This window comes from Pleurodeles waltl, chromosome 7, assembly GCF_031143425.1.
Source record: "Pleurodeles waltl isolate 20211129_DDA chromosome 7, aPleWal1.hap1.20221129, whole genome shotgun sequence".
Taxonomy (NCBI): domain Eukaryota; kingdom Metazoa; phylum Chordata; class Amphibia; order Caudata; family Salamandridae; genus Pleurodeles; species Pleurodeles waltl.
In genome coordinates this window covers 423,519,223-423,541,372 of record NC_090446.1, presented here as the reverse complement: position 1 = coordinate 423,541,372, position 22,150 = coordinate 423,519,223, and the positions used below count along the sequence as shown (strand labels likewise).

Genomic DNA, 22,150 nt, shown 5'->3' with positions numbered 1-22,150 from the left:
TTGACTGATGTGTAATTTATCACAGGAAAGACTGGCTCTTCAAGAACCATCTCTGGGTGTCTGGATCCAGCTCTGCGACTCCAGTGTCTCTCTCCTTCTCTCATTCATCCCCTTTCCCCCGGGACGTTGCGGTGCTGGTCATGTATATTTAAGTGGGAGGCACGCAACGTTTAGGTGGAATTGGGAACAAGCAGCTTGGTCAACATCGTGTCTCTGTGGGACAAACAGGTTAGTGCTTGACAGAGGGACCCTCTAGGAAAGATCTGTGCCAGGGGCAGAAGACGTGTCCCACTCTTGAAAGCCTGAGACAGCAAGCTGCTGTGGCTCCCACAGAACCTTTTGGGAGGAGGAACTCCTTTAAACTGAGGCCAGAGATCCCAGACCTGGTGCCACAAGGAGAGTGTTCTTGCCTCAGCAGTTTAGAGAATTTATCCTCACATTGCCCATGTCACCCCCCTGGCTTGGCATCTTGGCCAGGCTAAAACATGGACTAGGTAAGTGAACCACTTCCACTGGCCAGGCATGTCCCAGATGGTGAAGGAGTTTTGTAACTCCTTTGACACCCGGCAAGACAAGTGGCCACCCTAAGACCCTTTTAATTCCACTACCAGTGGTTGGGGGGGGAGTCCCTTTTGAGAGGATAGGGATGGACATTGTTGGTCCCCTTGATCCTCCAACTGCATCAGGAAACCAATGTATACTAGTTGTAGTGGATCATGCAATTCCCCTCAGGACTGCTACTGCCCCTGCAGTAGCTAGGGCAGTCATTAATATTTTTACCAGAGTGGGCTTTCCAAAGGAGGTGTGTCAGAGGTACAAAGTTCATGTCTGGTTACCCGAAACACATGTGGGCTGAATGTAGAGTGACCTATAAGTTCCCTACCCCATATCACTCACAGTTCAATGGTCTTGTTGAAAGGATTCACAAGAGATTGAAAGTTATGATCGATGGACTCACTTAAAAACTCGGAAGGAGATGGGATGACTTACTTCCATCCCTGTTCTTTGCTTACAGGGAAGTGCCATAGAAGGGAGTAGGGTTCCCCCCCTTTGTGCTTATGTTTGGGCATTATGTTTTGTGATGGAAGGATGGGAGAGGTCTCTCAAAGAACCTGGACAAGGTATTGTGGACTATGTGCTTGGCCTTCACTCTCAAATGGCTGAGTACATGGAAAAAGCACCCAAAAATCTTGAGGCCAGTCAAGAGCTCCAGAAGCTCTGGTATGACCAAAAGGCTACACTGGTAGAGTTCCAACCAGGGCAGAAAGTGTGGGTTTTAGAGCTTGTGGTTCCTGGAACTCTTCAAGACAAATGGAGTAGGCCCTACCCTATCCTAGAAAGAAAAAGGGAAGTCACCTATCTGGTGGATTCCAGCTCTTGAAGGAACCCCATCCACGTCCACCACTTTAAACCTTATCATGACAGGACTGAGAGAACCATGCTCATACTCACTGATGAGGGACAGGAAGCAGAAAGAGAGCCCCTCCCTGATCTCCTCAGCAACAACCCTAAATACAGACCAGTTGAAGGAGTGGTCTTTTTTAGAAACCCTCACTGACCAACATCAAGCTGACTGTAGGCAAGCCTTGCATTGGTATACTAAGCTCTTCCCTGGTTGGACGAACTGTTGTACACATGATTTGGACACTGGGACAGCCTACCTGTCAAAAATAAAATCTACAGGCAGTCTGATCATGTTAAAGAGAGCATCAAAGCTGAAATAGGCAAGATGCTGGAACTGGGAGTCATTGAACACTCTGAGAGCCCCGAAGCCAGCCCAGTTGTCTTTGTCCCCAAAGCTCACTCCCAGGGTGAAAAGAAAGAGTTGATTGTTTGCGTGGATTATAGGGGCCTCAATGCTGTAACCAAAAGTGATGCGCACCTAATTCCTAGAGCTGATGAATTTATTGACCGGTTAGGAGCAGCCAAATAGCTCAGTACTTTTGATCTCACATCAGGGTACTTACAGATACGACTGACCCCTGGAGCAAAAGAAACAAACGAGCATTCTCAACCCCAGATGGGCATTATCAGTTTACTTTTCTGCCTTTTGGACTAAAGAATGCCCCTGCCACCTTCCAAAAGTTTGTCGTAGAGACTCCCATTGTAGTAACGAGATTGCTGAATTTGTGCGACAGCACCACTGAGTGTAGGGGGCTGAGTCTGATCCTGCACCATGTGACAGCTGTCAGCCTAACCCTTCCAGCCAACTAGCAGCACCTCACCAGTACCCAAGAATAAAGGTGATTTGTAGCAGCCCTGTGCATTACAACTAGATTAGTCAGGGAAAGCGTGGTGGAACAGATATTACCCCTTTCTCTCAGTCACATATGGTTCACACATACAAAGGCAAAACAGAAGCAGGATTAGGTTCAATAAGTTTTATTAAATCAACCACATTCTATGTAAAAAAGGTATGTACTGCGATTATAAGAATGATAAAACATGATAAAAGCAAGATAGTGACAAAGTGAAACGTAGGAAAAGTCCCACCATACTGTCACAACAATGGCTCTAGAATCCTTACCTGCATTACGACTGTTCCATACAAGAGCATGGCAGTGTAAGCCCTAATGTGCCCAACGGGTCCCCTGGAAGGAACTCCTCCTCCATACCTTTATTAGTAGGTAAAGAAGAGGTCTGTTGGTCTACTGAGAGTTCTCCAACATGTAAGTAGAGAAGGTGACCGATCTCAGCAGAAACTGCAAGGACGACGTGCAGCATGCAATGGCAGCTCACTGGAATTTCCCTCTATCGTGTAGGGGGTAGTGAGGTGTTCTATAATAAAACATCTGGTGTTCTGAGAAAACTGCCCTGACGTGACAACACTTATGTTTTTGTGCATGAGAATTGGGGACACGATGAACACTTTATGCCAGCAATAATCCACAAACTTATCACGTTCAGCCTTTAATGAAAGCATAGAGTGAAAGTGTTGTGCAGAGGAATGAACAACAGAATTCTGCGCGAAAGGGCGACTGCTAAAATAATAACAACATCTCCACTAAAATGAAGCCTTTGCTAAAATATTAAGAACAATAAAAATGCATGTATCTGAGTGAAAGGGTGCAAGCTGCAGGCCTAAGCTAAAATAACGTGCCAGTGTAATAGCTAAAGAAATCTCACAAAACCCTCCCCATTGTCGGTTCAAAGTGTAGAGGTCCCTAAGAAAGCCTAAAACCGAAACCTCCATATCTACATCTATAACCTTAAAATCAAGTCTAACACGTACACAGAGAAATGTCTATGTTAGCAAGCAAACAGACCTAAATGCGGCCTGAATTGAAACTGGTGAATTTAGAATTTAAAGACACATCAATCAATATAAGGCCAAATTTAAACAATTCAGCATTAATCAAGTTCTTTTTAAAAATCACCAATTTCCTCAGTTGTAATAGAATCCAGGAAAGACCCCAGTTCGGCGGATGTAATGAAATCAATTTGTTGACAAAGAAGGTGAGAGATCACTCATGTTCCATTGCCTCAGTTCCAGCTTAAGCGGCAGCATCCCACACAGTGCCTGGTATTACAGCACCAAGAGTCACTTGGTTCTCAAAGAGCGACTCATAGGAAGCTTACCGTAACAAGCGCAATCTCCATGTGCATGTCTGGTACTGATTCCTCAGCGAGAACATCAACAGATCAGCGTTAAAAGAAGGTACGTGCTGCGTAGCAAGAAACACTTCTGGTGCATGCTCGAAAGGGCACCATAAGTACAAAAGGACAGGCTGCATGCAGTTAAAAACCAGTCTAAATGACAGAGACCAGTTGCACTCTAGCTCTTCCAGAAGTGGTGCTTCAAAGTACTGCATCATGAGTTCATGGCAGAGTTGGGCTGGTAGAAGCGCCATCAGTCCTCCTTGTTAGGATGGGGCAGCCATTGCAAAGAAAAAATAGCAACAGTAGAACAATACCAATTAGTGCCAAAGTAACAGGGAATCCCCCGAAAACGCTCGAGAAAATAGAGTGTATGGCTGAAGGTATAATGCTGAATATAGAGGAAAAGTTGCTGAAAAACTAGAACCAACAGCTGTAAGGAAATATACAATCCCAGCGGTATTGGAGTTGTTAACAATTCGCCCAATTAATTCACCAAAATGTCTTGAAAAGTTAGTATTTAGGAGGGACTGTATCTCTGCAGATGGCCTCGCCACTTGGAGAGCATAGGTCTTGCGGGCAGATGAAGCACCTCTTGTTTTTTTAACAAAAGAGCCTTTAGTCTGCTTAGCTTGTCACATTTTACATTTGAAGTAGCAATTTGAGAGTATATCTCTGCTACTTTTGTCTGTTACATTGGAGGAAAAAGCACATTACCAGAACAGGTGACAATTTGGGAGGCCGAAACGACGTAGAGCACCTGGAACGCTAGACGAATCAAAGGAACCGGAACTCCCTTCAGATAACATGCTTAATTTGCTACTGAATGTAGGAAAGTACCATCTTGCCTGGCATGTTACCGCCATATTTCACTGTATATATGTTGTTTTAGTGTATGTGTCACTAGGACCCTGCCAGCCAGGGCCCCAGTGCTCATAAGTGTGCCCTGTATGTGTTCCCTGTGTGACGACTGTCTCACTGAGGTTCTGCTAACCAGAACCTCAGTGGTTATGCTCTCTCTGCTTTCTAAATTGTCACTAACAGGCTAGTGACCAATTTCACCAATTCACATTGGCATACTGGAACACCCTTATAATCCCCTAGTATATGGTACTGAGGTACCCAGGGTATTGGGGTTCCAGGAGATCCCTATGGTCTGCAGCATTTCTTTTGCCACCCAAAGGGGGATCTGACAATTCTTACACAGGCCTGCCAGTGCAGCCTCAGTGAAATAACGTCCACGTTATTTCACAGCCATTTACCACTGCACTTAAGTAACTTATAAGTCACCTATATGTCTAACCTTCACCTGGTGAAGGTTAGGTGCAAAGTTACTTAGTGTGTGGGCACCCTGGCATTAGCCAAGGTGCCCCCACATCATTCAGGGCAAATTCCCCGGACTTTGTGAGTGCGGGGACACCATTTCACACGTGCACTATACATAGGTCACTACCTATGTATAGCGTCACAATGGTAACTCCGAACATGGCCATGTAACATGTCTAAGATCATGGAATTGTCACCCCAATGCCATTCTGGCATTGGGGAGACAATTCCATGATCCCCAGAGTCTCTAGCACAGACCCGGGTACTGCCAAACTACCTTTCCCGGGGTTTCACTGCAGCTGCTGCTGCTGCCAACCCCTCAGACAGTTTTCTGCCCTCCTGGGGTCCAGCCAGGCCTGTCCCAGGAAGGCAGAACAAAGGACTTCCTCAGAGAGAGGGTGTTACACCCTCTCCCTTTGGAAAAAGGTGTCATGGCTGGGGAGGAGTAGCCTCCCCCAGCCTCTGGAAATGCTTTGATGGGCACAGATGGTGCCCATATCTGCATTAGCCAGTCTACACTGGTTCAGGGATCCCCCAGCCCTGCTCTGGTGTGAAACTGGACAAAGGAAAGGGGAGTGACCACTCCCCTGACCTGCACCTCCCAGGGGAGGTGCCCAGAGCTCCTCCAGTGTCCTCCAGACCTCTGCCATCTTGGAAACAGAGGTGTTGCTGGTACACTGGACTGCTCTGAGTGGCCAGTGCCATCAGGTGACGTCAGAGACTCCTTCTGATAGGCTCTTACCTGTGTTACTAGCCTATCATCCTTCCTAGGTAGCCAAACCTCCTTTTCTGGCTATTTAGGGTCTCTGCTTTGGGGAATTCTGTAGATAACGAATGCAAGTGCTCATCCGAGTTCCTCTGCATCTCTCTCTTCACCTTCTGCCAAAGGATCGACCGCTGACTGCTCAGGACGCCTGCAAAACCGCAACAAAGTAGCAAAGACGACTACTGCGACCTTGTATCGCTTCTCCTGACGCCTTCTCGGCTGTTTCCTGGTGGTGCATGCTCTGGGGGTAGCCTGCCTCCTCTCTGCACCAGGAGCTCTGAAGAAATCTTCCGTGGGACGACGGAATCTTACCCCTGCAACCGCAGGCAACAAAAGACTGCATCACCGGTCCTCTGGGTCCCCTCTCAGCACGACGAGCGTGGTCCCTGGAACTCAGCAACTCTGTCCAAGTGACTCCCACAGTCCAGTGACTCTTCAGTCCAAGTTTGGTGGAGGTAAGTCCTTGCCTCCCCACGCTAGACTGCATTGCTGGGTACTGCGTGATTTGCAGCTGCTCTGGCTCCTGTGCACTCTTCCAGGATTTCCTTCGTGCACAGCCAGGCCTGGGTCCCCGACACTCTAACCTGCAGTGCACAACCTTCTGAGTTGTCCTCCGGCGTCGTGGGACTCCCTTTTATTCTTCGGGTGGACTCCGGTTCACTCCTCTTCCAAGTGCCTGTTACGGTACTTCTGCGGGTGCTGCCTGCTTCTGTGAGGTCTCCCTGACTCGCTGGGCGCCCCCTCTGTCTCCTCATCCAAGTATCGACATCCTGGTCCTTCCTGGGCCACAGCAGCACCCAAAAACCCTAACCGCGACCCTTGCAGCTAGCAAGGCTTGTTTGTGGTCTTTCTGCGTGGGAACACCCCTACAAGCTTCTTCACGACGTGGGACATCCATCCTCCAAAGGGGAAGTTTCTAGCCCTCTTCGTTCTTGCAGAATCCACAGCTTCTACCATCCGGTGGCAAGTTCTTTGCACCCTCAGCTGGCATTTCCTGGGCATCTGCCCACTCTCGACATTGTCGCAACTCTTGGACTTGGTCCCCTTGTTTGACAGGTACTCCGGTCTGGAAATCCACTGTTGTTGCTTTGCTGGTGTTGGTCTTCCTTGCAGAAACCCCCTATCACGACTTCTGTGCTCTCTGGGGGTTATAGGTGCACTTTACACCTACTTTTCAGGGTCTTGGGGTGGGCTATTTTTCTAACCCTCACTGTTTTCTTACAGTCCCAGCGACCCTCTACAAGCTCACATAGGTTTGGGGTCCATTCGTGGTTCGCATTCCACTTTTGGAGTATATGGTTTGTGTTGCCCCTATACCTATGTGCTCCTATTGCAATCTACTGTAACTTTCCATTGCTTGCATTACTTCCTTTTGCTATTACTGCATATTTTTGGTATTGTGTACATATATCTTGTGTATATTTGCTATCCTCATACTGAGGGTACTCACTGAGATACTTTTGGCATATTGTCATAAAAATAAAGTACCTTTACTTTTAGTATATCTGTGTATTGTGTTTTCTTATGATATTGTGCATATGACACCAGTGGTATAGTAGGAGCTTTGCATGTCTCCTAATTCAGCCTAAACTGGTCTGCTATAGCTATCTTCTATCAGCCTAAGCTGCTAGAAACACCTCTTCTACACTAATAAGGGATAATTGGACCTGGTACAAAGTGTAAGTACCCCTTGGTACCCACTACAAGCCAGGCCAGCCTCCTACACTGAAGCATTGGATGCTCCGTGCAAGGACCGCTATTTACAATTCATCGAATGGCTCACAGATGTCTTGCACTCACTTACGCTAAGAAAAACCTCTTTCATGCCATTGAAATTTTTGTACAAGAAGGACCGCTCCCTCACCTCATGAATGTAACTATCTCCTAGCTTTTCATACCTGCCTACACGAATATGCTTCAAGCATGAGGTGAATTGAAGTGTGGAAATAGGCACATTGATAACCCCATGAATTAACCAGACAGCAGATGTTATTTGTACCACAGTAAAGTGCAAATTTGTAATGACCTAAGCCACTTTTTTCTTAGTCATTATTTGTTGCTGTCGCATTAAATTAAATGCTGCAAACAGGTTTTTTGAGTTAACATATTGCTGCAGTATGCGACTACTTCCTAGTAATTGTAACGCCCAACCTAACTGAACATTGGACCTTTGTTGGCTTTGTCCATTGCTGTAACGACCACATGCCATTTGGAATAATGTCGATCTCAGAAGAAATGATATTGTTGAGGGTGAATATGTGGTTGTACAAGGTGCTCATACCGTTATCTATAACAAGTAATACTTTCTGTGAGTTTTTGTTGATCTATTTGCCTTAACCGTGCTGCGGTTTCTATTTGGGAAAGTTTCCAAATTTCATTATAAATTGCATATAGGAAGCACTTTTTTCATTGTTTTATGGGGTCCAGCAAAAAATAGTTTAGATTTATATCTTCTGATAGGAGACTAAGGTGTTCCTTTATGGCTTCTAGTGTAGAATATTTCAGACACTGTTGGCATCATTTTGTTGTTGTGATGATGTGTAACGTGGGTCAGGTCAGCTTGCTCTAAAACCTCCAGTGGAGTTCACAAAATGTGCATGACAACCATTTGTGTTCATTGGCCACAACAACCACCCATCAGGACGTGAAAGTGTTGTTTTAAATGTTCCTTTCTGGAACCACCCATTAAGCTGTTCTTCAGTGAAGTTTATTATTGTTTTGCCATATATTAAATTTAGCTGGTGTGGGAATACTGGGTACATTCATTTCCATCATTTTCGCCAAGCCTAGACAAATAGTTTGCTGTATAGTTTCTTTTAAAAATATAATTTGCAACTGTAGGAGGCTGGCCTGGCTTGTAGTGGGTACCAAGGGGTACTTACACTCTGTACCAGATCCAGTTATCCCTTATTAGTGTAGAAAAGGTGTTTCTAGCAGCTTAGGCTGATTGAAGGTAGCTATAGCAGAGCAGCTTAGGCTGAACTAGGAGACATGCAAAGCTCCTACTATACCACTGGTGTCATATGCACAATATCATAAGAAAACACAATACACAGATATACTAAAAATAAAGGTACTTTATTTTTATGACAAAATGCCAACAGTATCTCAGTGAGTACCCTCAGTATGAGGATGCCAAATATACACAAGATATATGTACACAATACCAAAAATATGCAGTAATAGCAAAAGGAAGTAAGGCAAGCAATGTAAAATTACAGTAGATTACAATAGGAGCACATAGGTATAGGGGCAATACAAACCATATACTCCAAAAGTGGAATGCGAAACACGAATGGACCCCAAACCTATGTGAGCTTGTAGAGGGTCGCTGGGACTGTAAGAAAACAGTGAGGGTTAGAAAAATAGCCCACCCCAAGACCCTGAAAAGTAGGTGTAAAGTGCACCTATTACCCCCAGAGAGCACAGAAGATGTGATAGGGGGTTTCTGCAAGGAAGACCAACACCAGCAAAGCAACAAAAGTGGATTTCCGGACCTTAGTACCTGTGAAACAAGGGGACCAAGTCCAAGAGTCACGACAATGTCAAGAGTGGGCAGATGCCCAGGACATGCCAGCTGAGGGTGCAAAGAAGCTGCCACCAGATGGTAGAAGCTGTGGATTCTGCAAGAACGAAGAGGACTAGGAACTTCCCCTTTGGAGGATGGATGTCCCACGTCGTGAAGAGGCTTGCAGATGTGTTCCCACGCAGAAAGACCGCAAACAAGCCTTGCTAGCTGCAAGGGTTGCGGTTAGGGTTTTTGGATGCTGCTGTGGCCCAGGAGGGACCAGGATGTCGCCACTTGGATGAGGAGACAGAGGGGGCGCCCAGCAAGTCAGGGAGCCCTCACAGCAGCAGGCAGCACCCGCAGAAGTACCGGAACAGGCACTTAAAAGAGGAGTGAACCGGAGTCCACCTGAAGACACAAAAGGGAGTCCTACGACGCCGGAGGACAACTCCGAAGGTTGTGCACTGCAGGTTAGAGTGTCGGGGACCCACGCTTGGCTGTGCACAAAGTAAATCCTGGAAGATTGCACAGGAGCCGGAGCAGCTGCAAATCACGCGGTACCCAGCAATGCAGTCTAGCATGGGGAGGCAAGGACTTACCTCCACCAAACTTGGACTGAAGAGTCACTAGACTGTGGGAGTCACTTGGACAGAGTTGCTGAGCTCCAGGGACCACGCTCGTCGTGCTGAGAGGGGACCCAGAGGACCGGTGATGCAGTCTTTTGTTGCCTGCGGTTGCAGGGGCAAGATTCCGTCGTCCCATGGGAGATTTCTTCAGAGCTCCTGGTGCAGAAAGGAGGCAGGCTACCCCCAGAGCATGCACCACCAGGAAACAGTCGAGAAGGCGGCAGGATAAGCGATACAAGGTTGCAGTAGTCGTCTTTGCTACTTTGTTGCGGTTTTGCAGGCGTCCTGAGCAGTCAGCGGTCGATCCTTTGGCAGAAGGTGGAGAGAGATGCAAAGGAACTCTGGTGAGCTCTTGCATTCAGTATCTGAAGAATTCCCCAAAGCAGAGACCCTAAATAGTCAGAAAAGGATGTTTGGCTACCTAGGAAGGAGGATAGGTTAGTAACACAGGTAAGAGCCTATCAGAAGGAATCTCTGATGTCACCTGATGGCACTGGCCACTCAGAGCAGTCCAGTGTGCCAGCAGCACCTCTGTTTCCAAGATTGCAGAGGTCTGGAGCACACTGGAGGAGCTCTGGGCACCTCCCCTGGGAGGTGCAGGTCAGGAGAGTGGTCACTCCCCTTTCCTTTGTCCAGTTTCGCGCCAGAGCAGGGCTGGGGGATCCCTGAACCAGTGTAGACTGGCTTATGCAGAGATGGGCACCATCTGTGCCCATCAAAGCTTTTCCAGAGGCTGGGGGAGGCTACTCCTCCCCAGCCCTGACACCTTTTTCCAAAGGGAGGGGGTGTAACACCCTCTCTCTGAGGAAGTCCTTTGTTCTGCCTTCCTGGGCCAAGCCTGGCTGGACCCCAGGAGGGCAGAAACCTGTCTGAGGGGTTGGCAGCAGCAGCAGCTGCAGTGAAATCACGGGAAAGGTAGTTTGGCAGTACCCGGGTCTGTGCTAGAGACTCGGGGGATCATGGAATTGTCTCCCTGGAATTGTCTCCCCAATGCCAGAATGGCATTGGGATGACAATTCCATGATCTTAGACATGTTACATGGCCATGTTCGGAGTTACCATTGTGACGCTATACATAGGTAGTGGCCAATGTATAGTGCATGCATGTAATGGTGTCCCCGCACTCACAAGGTCTGGGGAATTTGCCCTGAACGATGTGGGAGCACTTTAGCTAGTGGCAGGGTGCCCACACACTAAGTAACTTAGCACCCAACCTTCACCAGGTGAAGGTTAGACATATAGGTGACTTATAAGTTACTTAAGTGCAGTGGTAAAATGGCTGTGAAATAACGTGGACGTTATTTCACTCAGGCTGCAGTGGCAGGCCTGTGTAAGAATTGTCAGAGCTCCCTATGGGTGGCAAAAGAAATGCTGCAGCCCATAGGGATCTCCTGGAACCCCAATACCCTGGGTACCTAAGTACCATGTACTAGGGAATTATAAGGGTGTTCCAGTATGCCAATGTGAATTGGTGAAATTGGTCACTAGCCTATTAGTGACAAATTTGGAAAGCAGAGAGAGCATAACCACTGAGGTTCTGGTTAGCAGAGCCTCAGTGAGACAGTTAGTCATCACACAGGGAACACATACAGGGCACACTTATGAGCACTGGGGCCCTTGCTGGCAGGGTCCCAGTGACACATACACTAAAACAACATATATACAGTGAAATATGGGGTTAACATGTCAGGCAAGATGGTACTTTCCTACACAGCCCCCCCCCCCCCCCCCCCCCCCCCCAAACGAAGGACAATAAGACGAGCCAGGACCTGATGAGTCTTCATTGTCTTAGTGGAAATATCTGGAGAGTCCATCTGCATTGGAGTGGGTACTCCCAGGTCTGTGTTCCACTGTATAATCCATTCCCTGTAGAGATATGGACCACCTCAACAATTTAGGGTTTTCACCTTTAATTTGTTTTAGCCAAAGTAGAGGTTTGTGGTCTGTCTGAACAATGAAGTGAGTGCCAAACAGGTATGGCCTCAACTTCTTCAGTGCCCTGACCACAGCAAAGGCCTCCCTCTCTATGACAGACCAATGCTTTTCTCTAGGGGTCAACCTCCTGCTGATAAAAGCAACAGGTTGATCCTGGCCCTCAGAATTAAGTTGTGATAAGACTGCCCCTACCCCTAATTCAGATGCATCAGTTTGAACAATGAATTTCTTGGAGTAACATGGGTTTTTTAGGACAGGTGCAGTGGACATGGCCTGTTTCAGCTCCTCAAAAGCTTTCTGACAGCTAGCTGTCCACAATACCTTTTTAGGCATTTTCTTGGAAGTGAGGTCATTAAGAGGGGCTGCAATGGCGCCATAGCTCTTAATCAACCTCCTGTAATACCCTTTGAGGCCTAAGAAGGCTCTCACCTGGGTCTGAGTTGTAGGGGGAACCCAATCCATGATAATTTGGATTTTCCCCTGAAGTGGTGCAATCTGTTCTCCACCTACCAGGTGTCCCAGATAAACCACTTTCCCCTGCCCTATCTGGCACTTTGAAGCCTTGAAAGTGAGGCCTGCTGTAGGAGGCTGGACTGGCTTGTAGTGAGTACCAAGGGGTACTTGCACCTTGCACCAGGCCCAGTTATCCCTTATTAGTGTATAGGGTGTCTAGCAGCTTAGGCTGATAGATAATGGTAGCTTAGCAAAGCAGCTCAGGCTGAACTAGGAGACGTGTGAAGCTACTACAGTACCACTTAGTGTCATATGCACAATATCATAAGAAAACACAATACACAGTTATACTAAAAATAAAGGTACTTTATTTTTATGACAATATGCCAAAGTATCTTAGAGTGTACCCTCAGTGAGAGGATAGGAAATATACACAAGATATATATACACAATAGCAAAAATATGCAGTATAGTCTTAGAAAACAGTGCAAACAATGTATAGTTACAATAGGATGCAATGGTGAAACATAGGGATAGGGGCAACACAAACCATATACTCCAGAAGTGGAATGCGAACCACGAATGGACCCCAAACCTATGTGACCTTGTAGAGGGTCGCTGGGACTATTGGAAAATAGTGAGAGTTAGAAAAATAACCCTCCCCAAGACCCTGAAAAGTGAGTGCAAAGTGCACCAAAGTTCCCCTAAGGACAAAATAGTCGTGTTAGAGGGAGAATGCAAGGAAAACACAAATCAGCAATGCAACAACGATGGATTCCTGTCTGAAGGTACCTGTGGAACAAGGGGACCAAGTCCAAAAGTCACAAGCAGCTCGGAGATGGGCAGATGCCCAAGAAATGCCAGTGGTTGGTGCAAAGAAGCTCTTACTAGGCTGAAGAACTGTGAATACTGCAGGAACGACAAGGGCTAGAGACTTCCCCTTTGGAGGATGGATCCCCCACGCCTTGGAGAGTCGTGCAGAAGTGTTTTCCTGCCGGATGGACGCCAACAAGCCTTGCTACACGCAAATCGGGCGTTTGGCGTTTTTGGACGCTGCTGGGGCCCAGGAGGGACCAGGAGGTCGCAAATTGGACCTGCAGAGAGAGGGGACGTCGAGCAAGACAAAGAGCCCTCACTGAAGCAGGTAGCACCCAGAGAAGTGCCAGAAACAGGCACTACGAGGATGCGCGAAACGGTGCTCGCCGAAGTTGCACAAAGGAGTCCCACGTCGCCGGAGACCAACTTAGAAAGTCGTGCAATGCAGGTTAGAGTGCCGTGGACCCAGGCTTGGCTGTGCACACAGGATTTCCGCCGGAAGTGCACAGGGGCCGGAGAAGCTTGCAAAGTCGCGGTTCCCAGCAATGCAGCCCAGCGAGGTGAGGCAAGGACTTACCTCCACCAAACTTGGGCTGAAGAGTCACTGGACTGTGGGGGTCACTTGGACGGTGTCGCTGGATTCGAGGGACCTCGCTCGTCGTGCTGAGAGGAGACCCAAGGGACCGGAGATGCAGCTTTTTGGTGCCTGCGGTTGCAGGGGGAAGATTCCGTCGACCCACGGGAGATTTCTTCGGAGCTTCTGGTGCAGAGAGGAGGCAGACTACCCCCACAGCATGCACAAGCAGGAAAACAGTCGAGAAGGCGGCAGGATCAGCGTTACAGAGTTGCAGTAGTCGTCTTTGCTACTATGTTGCAGGTTTGCAGGCTTCCAGCGCGGTCAGCGGTCGATTCCTTATCAGAAGGTGAAGAGGGAGATGCAGAGGAACTCGGCTGAGCTCATGCATTCGTTATCTAAAGTTTCCCCAGAGACAGAGACCCTAAATAGCCAGAAAAGAGGGTTTGGCTACCTAGGAGAGAGGAAAGGCTACTAACACCTGAAGGAGCCTATCACAAGGAGTCTCTGACGTCACCTGGTGGCACTGGCCACTCAGAGCAGTCCAGTGTGCCAGCAGCACCTCTGTTTCCAAGATGGCAGAGGTCTGGAGCACACTGGAGGAGCTCTGGACACCTCCCAGGGGAGGTGCAGGTCAGGGGAGTGGTCACTCCCCTTTCCTTTGTCCAGTTTCGCGCCAGAGCAGGGGCTAAGGGGTCCCTGAACCGGTGTAGACTGGCTTATGCAGAATTGGGCACATCTGTGCCCAACAAAGCATTTCCAGAGGCTGGGGGAGGCTACTCCTCCCCTGCCTTCACACCATTTTCCAAAGGGAGAGGGTGTCACACCCTCTCTCAGAGGAAGTTCTTTGTTCTGCCATCCTGGGCCAGGCCTGGCTGGACCCCAGGAGGGCAGATGCCTGTCTGAGGGGTTGGCAGCAGCAGCTGCAGAGAAACCCCAGGAAGGGCAGTCTGGCAGTACCAGGGTCTGTGCTACAGACCACTGGGATCATGGAATTGTACCAACAATGCCAGGATGGCATAGAGGGGGCAATTCCATGATCATAGACATGTTACATGGCCATATTCGGAGTTACCATGGTGAAGCTACATATAGGTAGTGACCTATATGTAGTGCACGCGTGTAATGGTGTCCCCGCACTCACAAAGTTCAGTGAATTGGCTCTGAACAATGTGGGGGCACCTTGGCTAGTGCCAGGGTGCCCTCACACTAAGTAACTTTGCACCTAACCTTTACCAGGTAAAGGTTAGACATATAGGTGACTTATAAGTTACTTAAGTGCAGTGTAAAATGGCTGTGAAATAACGTGGACGTTATTTCACTCAGGCTGCAGTGGCAGGCCTGTGTAAGAATTGTCAGAGCTCCCTATGGGTGGCAAAAGAAATGCTGCAGCCCATAGGGATCTCCTGGAACCCCAATACCCTGGGTACCTCAGTACCATATACTAGGGGATTATAAGGGTGTTCCAGTAAGCCAATGTAAATTGGTAAAAATGGTCACTAGCCTGTCAGTGACAATTTGGAAAGAAATGAGAGCGCATAACCACTGAGGTTCTGATTAGCAGAGCCTCAGTGAGACAGTTAGTCACTACACAGGTAACACATACAGGCACACTTATGAGCACTGGGGCCCTGGGTTACCAGGGTCCCAGTGACACATACAACTAAAACAACATATATACAGTGAAAAATGGGGGTAACATGCCAGGCAAGATGGTACTTTCCTACACCTGCCTTTTGCAGGGCCTCCAAAACTTTCCACAGGTGGACCAGGTGATCATCCCAGGTGGAGCTAAAGACAGCTATATCATCTAGATATGCTGCACTAAAAGACTCCAACCCTTGCAGGACTGTATTCACCAACCTCTGAAAAGTGGCAGGTGCATTTCTCAAACCATAGGGCATTACTGTGAATTGGTAGTGCCCTCCAATAGTCGAAAATGCAGTTTTTGCTTTAGCATCCTCTGATAACTTGATCTGCCAATACCCTGCAGTCAAATCAAAGGTGCTTAGATACTTGGCAGATGCCAGTGTATCTATGAGCTCATCTGCCCTGGGTATAGGGGAGCATCAGTTTTAGTTACCTGGTTGAGACCTCTGTAATCTACACAAAACCTCATTTCTCTATCCCCATCTTTGGAGTGAGGTTTTGGTACAAGCACCACAGGAGAGGCCCAGGGGCTTTCAGAATGTTCAACCACTCCCAGTTTAAGCATTTTCTGAACCTCTTTTTTTATGCAGTCTCTGACATGGTCAGGCTGCCTATAGATCTTACTTTTGACCGGCATGCCGTCTCCAGTATCTATAGTGTGCTCACACCAAGAAGTGGTGCCTGGCATAGTAGAAGAGAGTTCAGAAAACTGACCCAGGAGATTTATGCAGTTATCTTTCTGCTCAGCAGTAAAAGACAGTCTGCCAAAACTACACCTTCCACTAGAGCATCTTGTTCTGTGGAAGAGAAAAGATCAGGGAGAGGGTCACTCTCTTCTTCCTGTCCTTCATCTGTAGCCATGAGCAGGGTGAGATCAGCCCTGTCATAGTAGGGTTTTAGGCGTTTGACATGGAGCACCCTAAGGGGACTCCTGGCAGTGCCCAAGTCAAACAAGTAGGTGACGTCTCCCTTCTTTTCAACAATTATAAGGGTTCCACTCCATTTGTCTTGGAGTGCTCTTGGGGCCACAGGCTCCAAGACCCACACCTTCTGTCCTGGTTGGTACTGAATCAGAACAGCCTTTGGTCATGCCATTGCTTTTGGAGCTCTTGGCTGGCCTGAAGGTTTTTACTGGCCTTTTTCATGTACTCAGCAATTCTGGATCTTAGGCCAAGTACATAGTCCATTATGTCTTGCTTAGGAGCTTTTAAAGGTTATTCCCAACCCTCCTTTACAAGTGTTAGAGGACCTCTTACAGGGTGTCCAAATAGGAGTTCAAAGGGGCTGAAGCCCACTCCTTTCTGGGGTACCTCCCTGTAAGCAAAAAGGAGGCAAGGTAACAGGACATCCCATCTCCTCCTGAGTTTTTCATGGAGTCCCATTATCATTCCTTTGAGAGTTTTATTAAACCTCTCAACCAGTCCATTTGTTTGTGGATGATAAGGTGTGGTGAATTTGTATGTTACACCACATTCCTTCCACATGGCCTTCAAGTATGCAGACATAAAGTTGCTACCCCTGTCTGATACCACCTCTTTTGGGAAACCCACCCTGGAAAAGATTCCTAGGAGTGCTTTTGCCACTGCAGGAGCTGTACTGGTCCTTAGAGGAATTGCTTCAGGATATCTTGTGGCATGGTCCACTACCACCAAGATAAACCTATTGCCTGAAGCAGTAGGAGGGTCAAGGGGGCCAACTATGTCAACCCCTACCCTTTCAAAGGGAACCCCAACCACAGGCAGTGGAATCAGGGGAGCCTTTGGTGTGCCACCAGTCTTGCCACTGGCTTGGCAGGTAACACAGGACTTAGAAAAGTCTTTTGTGTCCTCTGACATCCTAGGCCAGTGAAACAGGGGGACAAGCCTTTCCCATGTCTTAATTTGACCCAAATGTCCAGCCAAGGGAATGTCGTGGGCTAGAGTTAGGAGGAACTCTCTGTATTGCAGGGGAATGACCAATCTCCTGGCTGCTCCAGGTTTTGGTTCCCTTGCCTCAGTATACAAGAGGTTGTCCACCCGATAAACTCTATGTGAGTCACTGACATCCCCATTTTGCTGTTTGACAGCTTGCTGTCTTAGACCCTCTAATGTGGGACAGGTTTGCTGTGCCACACTCAGCTCCTCCCTGGCAGGCCCCCCTCCACCCAAAAGCTCAGCAGTGTCTGCTTCCAGCTCCTCTGGTGAAGGTTCTGCACAGGGGGGAAATTATTCTTCCTCAGAAGTAGAATCATCTGTAGAGGGAGGGATAGAGGGTAGGGATTTACCCTTACTAACCCTAGCTTTAGGGAGCACTTGGTCCATTGTTCCAAGATCCAAGTCACCCTGTCATTTTTGCTTTTTGGCCTGAGCCCTTGTCAAAGCAAAAATATGCCCAGGAATGCCCAGCATTGCTGCATGAGCCTCCAACTCCACTTCTGCCCAAGCTGATGTCTCTAAATCATTCCCTAGTAGACAGTCTACAGGTAAATATGAGGCAACCACAACTTTCTTTGGACCAGTAACCCTCCCCCAGTTGAGATTCACAACAGCCATGTTGTGGCTAAGAGTGTTGTTATGAGCGTCTGTCACTTGGTACTGGTGACCAAGTAGGTGTTGTTCAGGGTGTACCAGTTTCTCTATTACCATGGTAACACTGGCACCTGTGTCCCTGTAGGCCTGAACCTCAACACCATTGATTAGGGGAAATTGCTTGTACTTATTGTAGGAGGCTGGACTGGCTTGTAGTGAGTACCTAAGGGTACTTGCACCTTGCACCAGGCCCAGTTATCCCTTATTAGTGTATAGGGTGTCTAGCAGCATAGGCTGATAGATAATGGTAGCTTAGCAGAGCAGCTTAGGCTGAACTAGGAGACGAGTGAAGCTCCTACAGTACCACTTAGTGTCATATGCACAATATCATAAGAAAACACAATACACAGATATACTAAAAATAAAGGTACTTTATTTTTATGACAATATGCCAAAAGTATCTCAGTGAGTACCCTCAGTATGAGGATAGCAAATATACACAAGATATATGTACACAATACCAAAATATGCAGTAATAGTATTAGAAAACAGTGCAAACAATGTATAGTTACAATAGGATGCAATGGAGACACCTAGGGATAGGGGCAACACAAACCATATACTCCAAAAGTGGAATGCGAAGCACGAATGGACCCCAAACCTATGTGACCTTGTAGAGGGTCGCTGGGACTATTAGAAAATAGTAAGGGTTAGAAAAATAGCCCACCCCAAGACCCTGAAAAGTGAGTGCAAAGTGCACTAAAGTTCCCCAAAGGACATAGAAGTCGTGATAAGGGAATTCTGCAGGAAAGAACCAAACCAACAATGCAACAACGATGGATTTCCAGTCGAGGGTACCTGTGGAACAAGGGGACCAAGTCCAAAAGTCACAAGCAAGTCGGAGATGGGCAGATGCCCAGGAAATGCCAGCGGTGGGTGCAAAGATTCTGCTACTGGACAGTAGAAGCGTAGGTTTCTGCAAGAACGACAAGGGCTAGAGACGTCCCCTTTGGAGGACGGATCCCTCACGCCGTGGAGAGCCGTGCAGAAGTGTTTTCCCGCCGAAAGACCGCCAACAAGCCTTGCTAGCTGCAAATCGTGCGGTTAGTGTTTTTGGATGCTGCTGTGGCCCAGGAAGGACCAGGATGTCGCCAATTGCGTCTGGGGACAGAGGGGGCGTCGAGCAAGACAAGGAGCCCTCTCAGCAGCAGGCAGCACCCGCAGAAGTGCCAGAAACAGGCACTACCAGGATGCGTGAAACGGTGCTCACCCGAAGTCGCACAAAGGAGTCCCACGTCGCCGGAGAACAACTTAGGAGGTTGTACAATGCAGGTTAGAGTGCCGTGGACCCAGACTGGACTGTGCACAAAGGATTTCCGCCGGAAGTGCACGGAGGCCGGAATAGCTGCAAAAGTCGCGGTTTCCAGCAATGCAGCCTGGCGTGGGGAGGCAAGGACTTACCTCCACCAAACTTGGACTGAAGAGTCACTGGACTGTGGGAGTCACTTGGACAGAGTTGCTGGATTCAAGGGACCTCGCTCGTCGTGCTGAGAGGAGACCCAAGGTACCGGTGATGCAGTTCTTTGGTGCCTGCGGTTGCAGGGGGACGATTCCGTCGACCCACGGGAGATTTCTTCGGAGCTTCTAGTGCAGAGAGGAGGCAGACTACCCCCACAGGATGCACCATCAGGAAAACAGTCGAGAAGGCGGCAGGATCAGCGTTACAGAGTTGCAGTAGTCGTCTTTGCTACTATGTTGCAGTTTTGCAGGCTTCCAGCGCGGTCAGCAGTCGATTCCTTGGCAGAAGGTGAAGAGAGAGATGCAGAGGAACTCGGATGAGCTCTTGCATTCGTTATCTAAGGAATCCCAAGAGACAGAGACCCTAAATAGCCAGAAAAGAGGGTTTGGCTACCTAGGAGAGAGGATAGGCTAGCAACACCTGAAGAAGCCTATCAGCAGGAGTCTCTGACGTCACCTGATGGCACTGGCCACTCAGAGCAGTCCAGTGTGCCAGTAGCACCTCTGTTTCCAAGATGGCAGAGGTCTTGAGCACACTGGAGGAGCTCTGGACACCTCCCAGGGGAGGTGCAGGTCAGTCGAGTGGTCACTCCCCTTTCCTTTGTCCAGTTTCGCGCCAGAGCAGGGCTAAGGGGTCCCTGAACCGGTGTAGACTGGCTTATGCAGAAATGGGCAGCATGTGTGCCCATGAAAGCATTTCCAGAGGCTGGGGGAGGCTACTCCTCCCCTGCCTTCACACCATTTTCCAAAGGGAGAGGGTGTAACACCCTCTCTCAGAGGAAGTCCTTTGTTCTGCCATCCTGGGCCATGAATGGCATTGGGGTGAAAATTCTATGATCTTAGACATGTTACATGGCCATGTTTGGAGTTACCATTGTGACGCTATACATAGGTAGTGACCTATGTATAGTGTACGCGTGTAATGGTGTCCCCGCACTCACATAGTTCGGGGAATTTGCACTGAACGATGTGGGGGCAGTTTGGCTAGTGCCAGGGTGCCCACACACTAAGTAACTTAGCACCCAACCTTCACCAGGTGAAGGTTAGACATATAGGTGACTTACAAGTTACTTAAGTGCAGTGGTAAAATGGCTGTGAAATACCATGGACGTTATTTCACTCAGGCTGCAGTGGCAGGCCTGTGTAAGAATTGTCAGAGCTCCCTATGGGTGGCAAAAGAAATGCTGCAGCCCATAGGGATCTCCTAGAACCCCAATACCCTGGGTACCTCAGTACCATATACTAGGGAATTATAAGGGTGTTCCAGTATGCCAATTTGAATTGTTGAAATTGGTCACTAGCCTGTTAGTGTCAATTTGGAAAGCAGAGAGAGCATAACCACTGAGGTTCTGGTTAGCAGAGTCTCAGTGAGACAGTCATCACACAGGGAACACATACAGGGCACACTTATGAGCACTGGGGCCCTGGCTGGCAGGGTCCCACTGACACATACACTAAAACAACATATTTACAGTGAAATATGGGGGTAACATGCCAGGCAAGATGGTACTTTCCTACAGTCATTCATTGAAACTTTAAAAACATATGGTATTTCAAGGATCTTAGTCGGCCCAAAGATATCAAAGGATACTTTATCCCAAACCGTTTCATCAGGAATTGGTATAGTTGAAATGTTCACTAGGGACAAGTCTCTGCGGACCTTCGGTGAAGACAAATGTAGTTTTAGGACCTCATCCACAAGTTCTACAGTAAAGCATTCGGGAAGATAATGACCATGTATCACTAAAAAGAAAACAATGATAAAACCAGTCTTGAGAAGAAAGGCAAGCAGAGTTAACAGGACCCTCCAGATAGTTCCATGAACGAATCAGACAGTTAGTGTTAAGGTAATTGAACAACATTTGTGCTCTTCACACAAGTACTGCAGGATATGTAGAGGAATCCTTGAAAGAATCATTGATGTCGGCAAAATATCCAGAAGCAGTTTGTGCATACACTGGAGCAGGTGTCAGAAAAGAAGAACTAACAGAGGTGTCTCATGGTGGTTTGTAGTAAAATACTCCATCTGTTTGTGTTGAATTTGAATAATACTGTTCAGAAGTGTGGACATGTCTTGTTGCAAAAAAAGTTACTGGTACCAATGAAAGATAATTTTCCACCTTTCCAAAGTTCGGAGAAGTATCAACATTGTTGGCTAAAACTTGTAGAGGTACATCCTGGTTGGTAGTCAGAGAGGTTCGGGAACTACCCAGTAGTCCTCTAGGTCTGCTGTGTAGTATTGGCCACATGGTATAACTTGACATTGTCCATAGAAACACAGTGGTTTCCTTTAGAACCAGGCAGCGGTGGTACTGAATCCCCAACTTTTGGAATCCAGCCAGGCGATGTTATAGGTGCATCCCTTATTCCCAAGGCAGCAGCACATGCAGATAAGTTTTCATCACAGAAGTGCGGTAATTCCTGCAAGTCAGTGACACGTTCATTTTTGTCAAAAGGTGTGTCTGATAGCACCACACCACATCCATCAAGATCTGGGACACACATAGATATGCCAAACAGAACCTTGTATGGGGTGCACCCTCCCAGGAACCTTCTAGGCGGATTATTAAGTGCTCTTTGGACTCCATAACGGTGGTTACGCCAACTACAACCCGTACCTAATATTTAATTGCTTTAAGTCTCAGTTCTTCCACCCACTATACTGCTGCCCTCCCGATGATAGGTAGATGCCTAATGCCATTGGAACCCCAACGTCAACATGGTGTCCCTGAATGCCCTTGAGGCAAAAGCAGGTCCCTGGTCTGAATGAAATGCCGCAACTGCATAAGTCTCAATAAAGATGTGCAAATCGTTAATAACATTTTGGGTGTCAGCTGATCGTTGTGGCTATACCCATAGGAATCTGGAGCAAGA

General features: G+C 47.8%; 1 protein-coding gene across 1 annotated transcript in view; it reads left to right on the top strand.

Moving 5' to 3' along the window:
• The window catches only part of PIGT (phosphatidylinositol glycan anchor biosynthesis class T), a 464,023-nt gene that overhangs the window by 38,134 nt on the left and 403,739 nt on the right, over window positions 1-22,150 (top strand). The window lies entirely within an intron of this gene.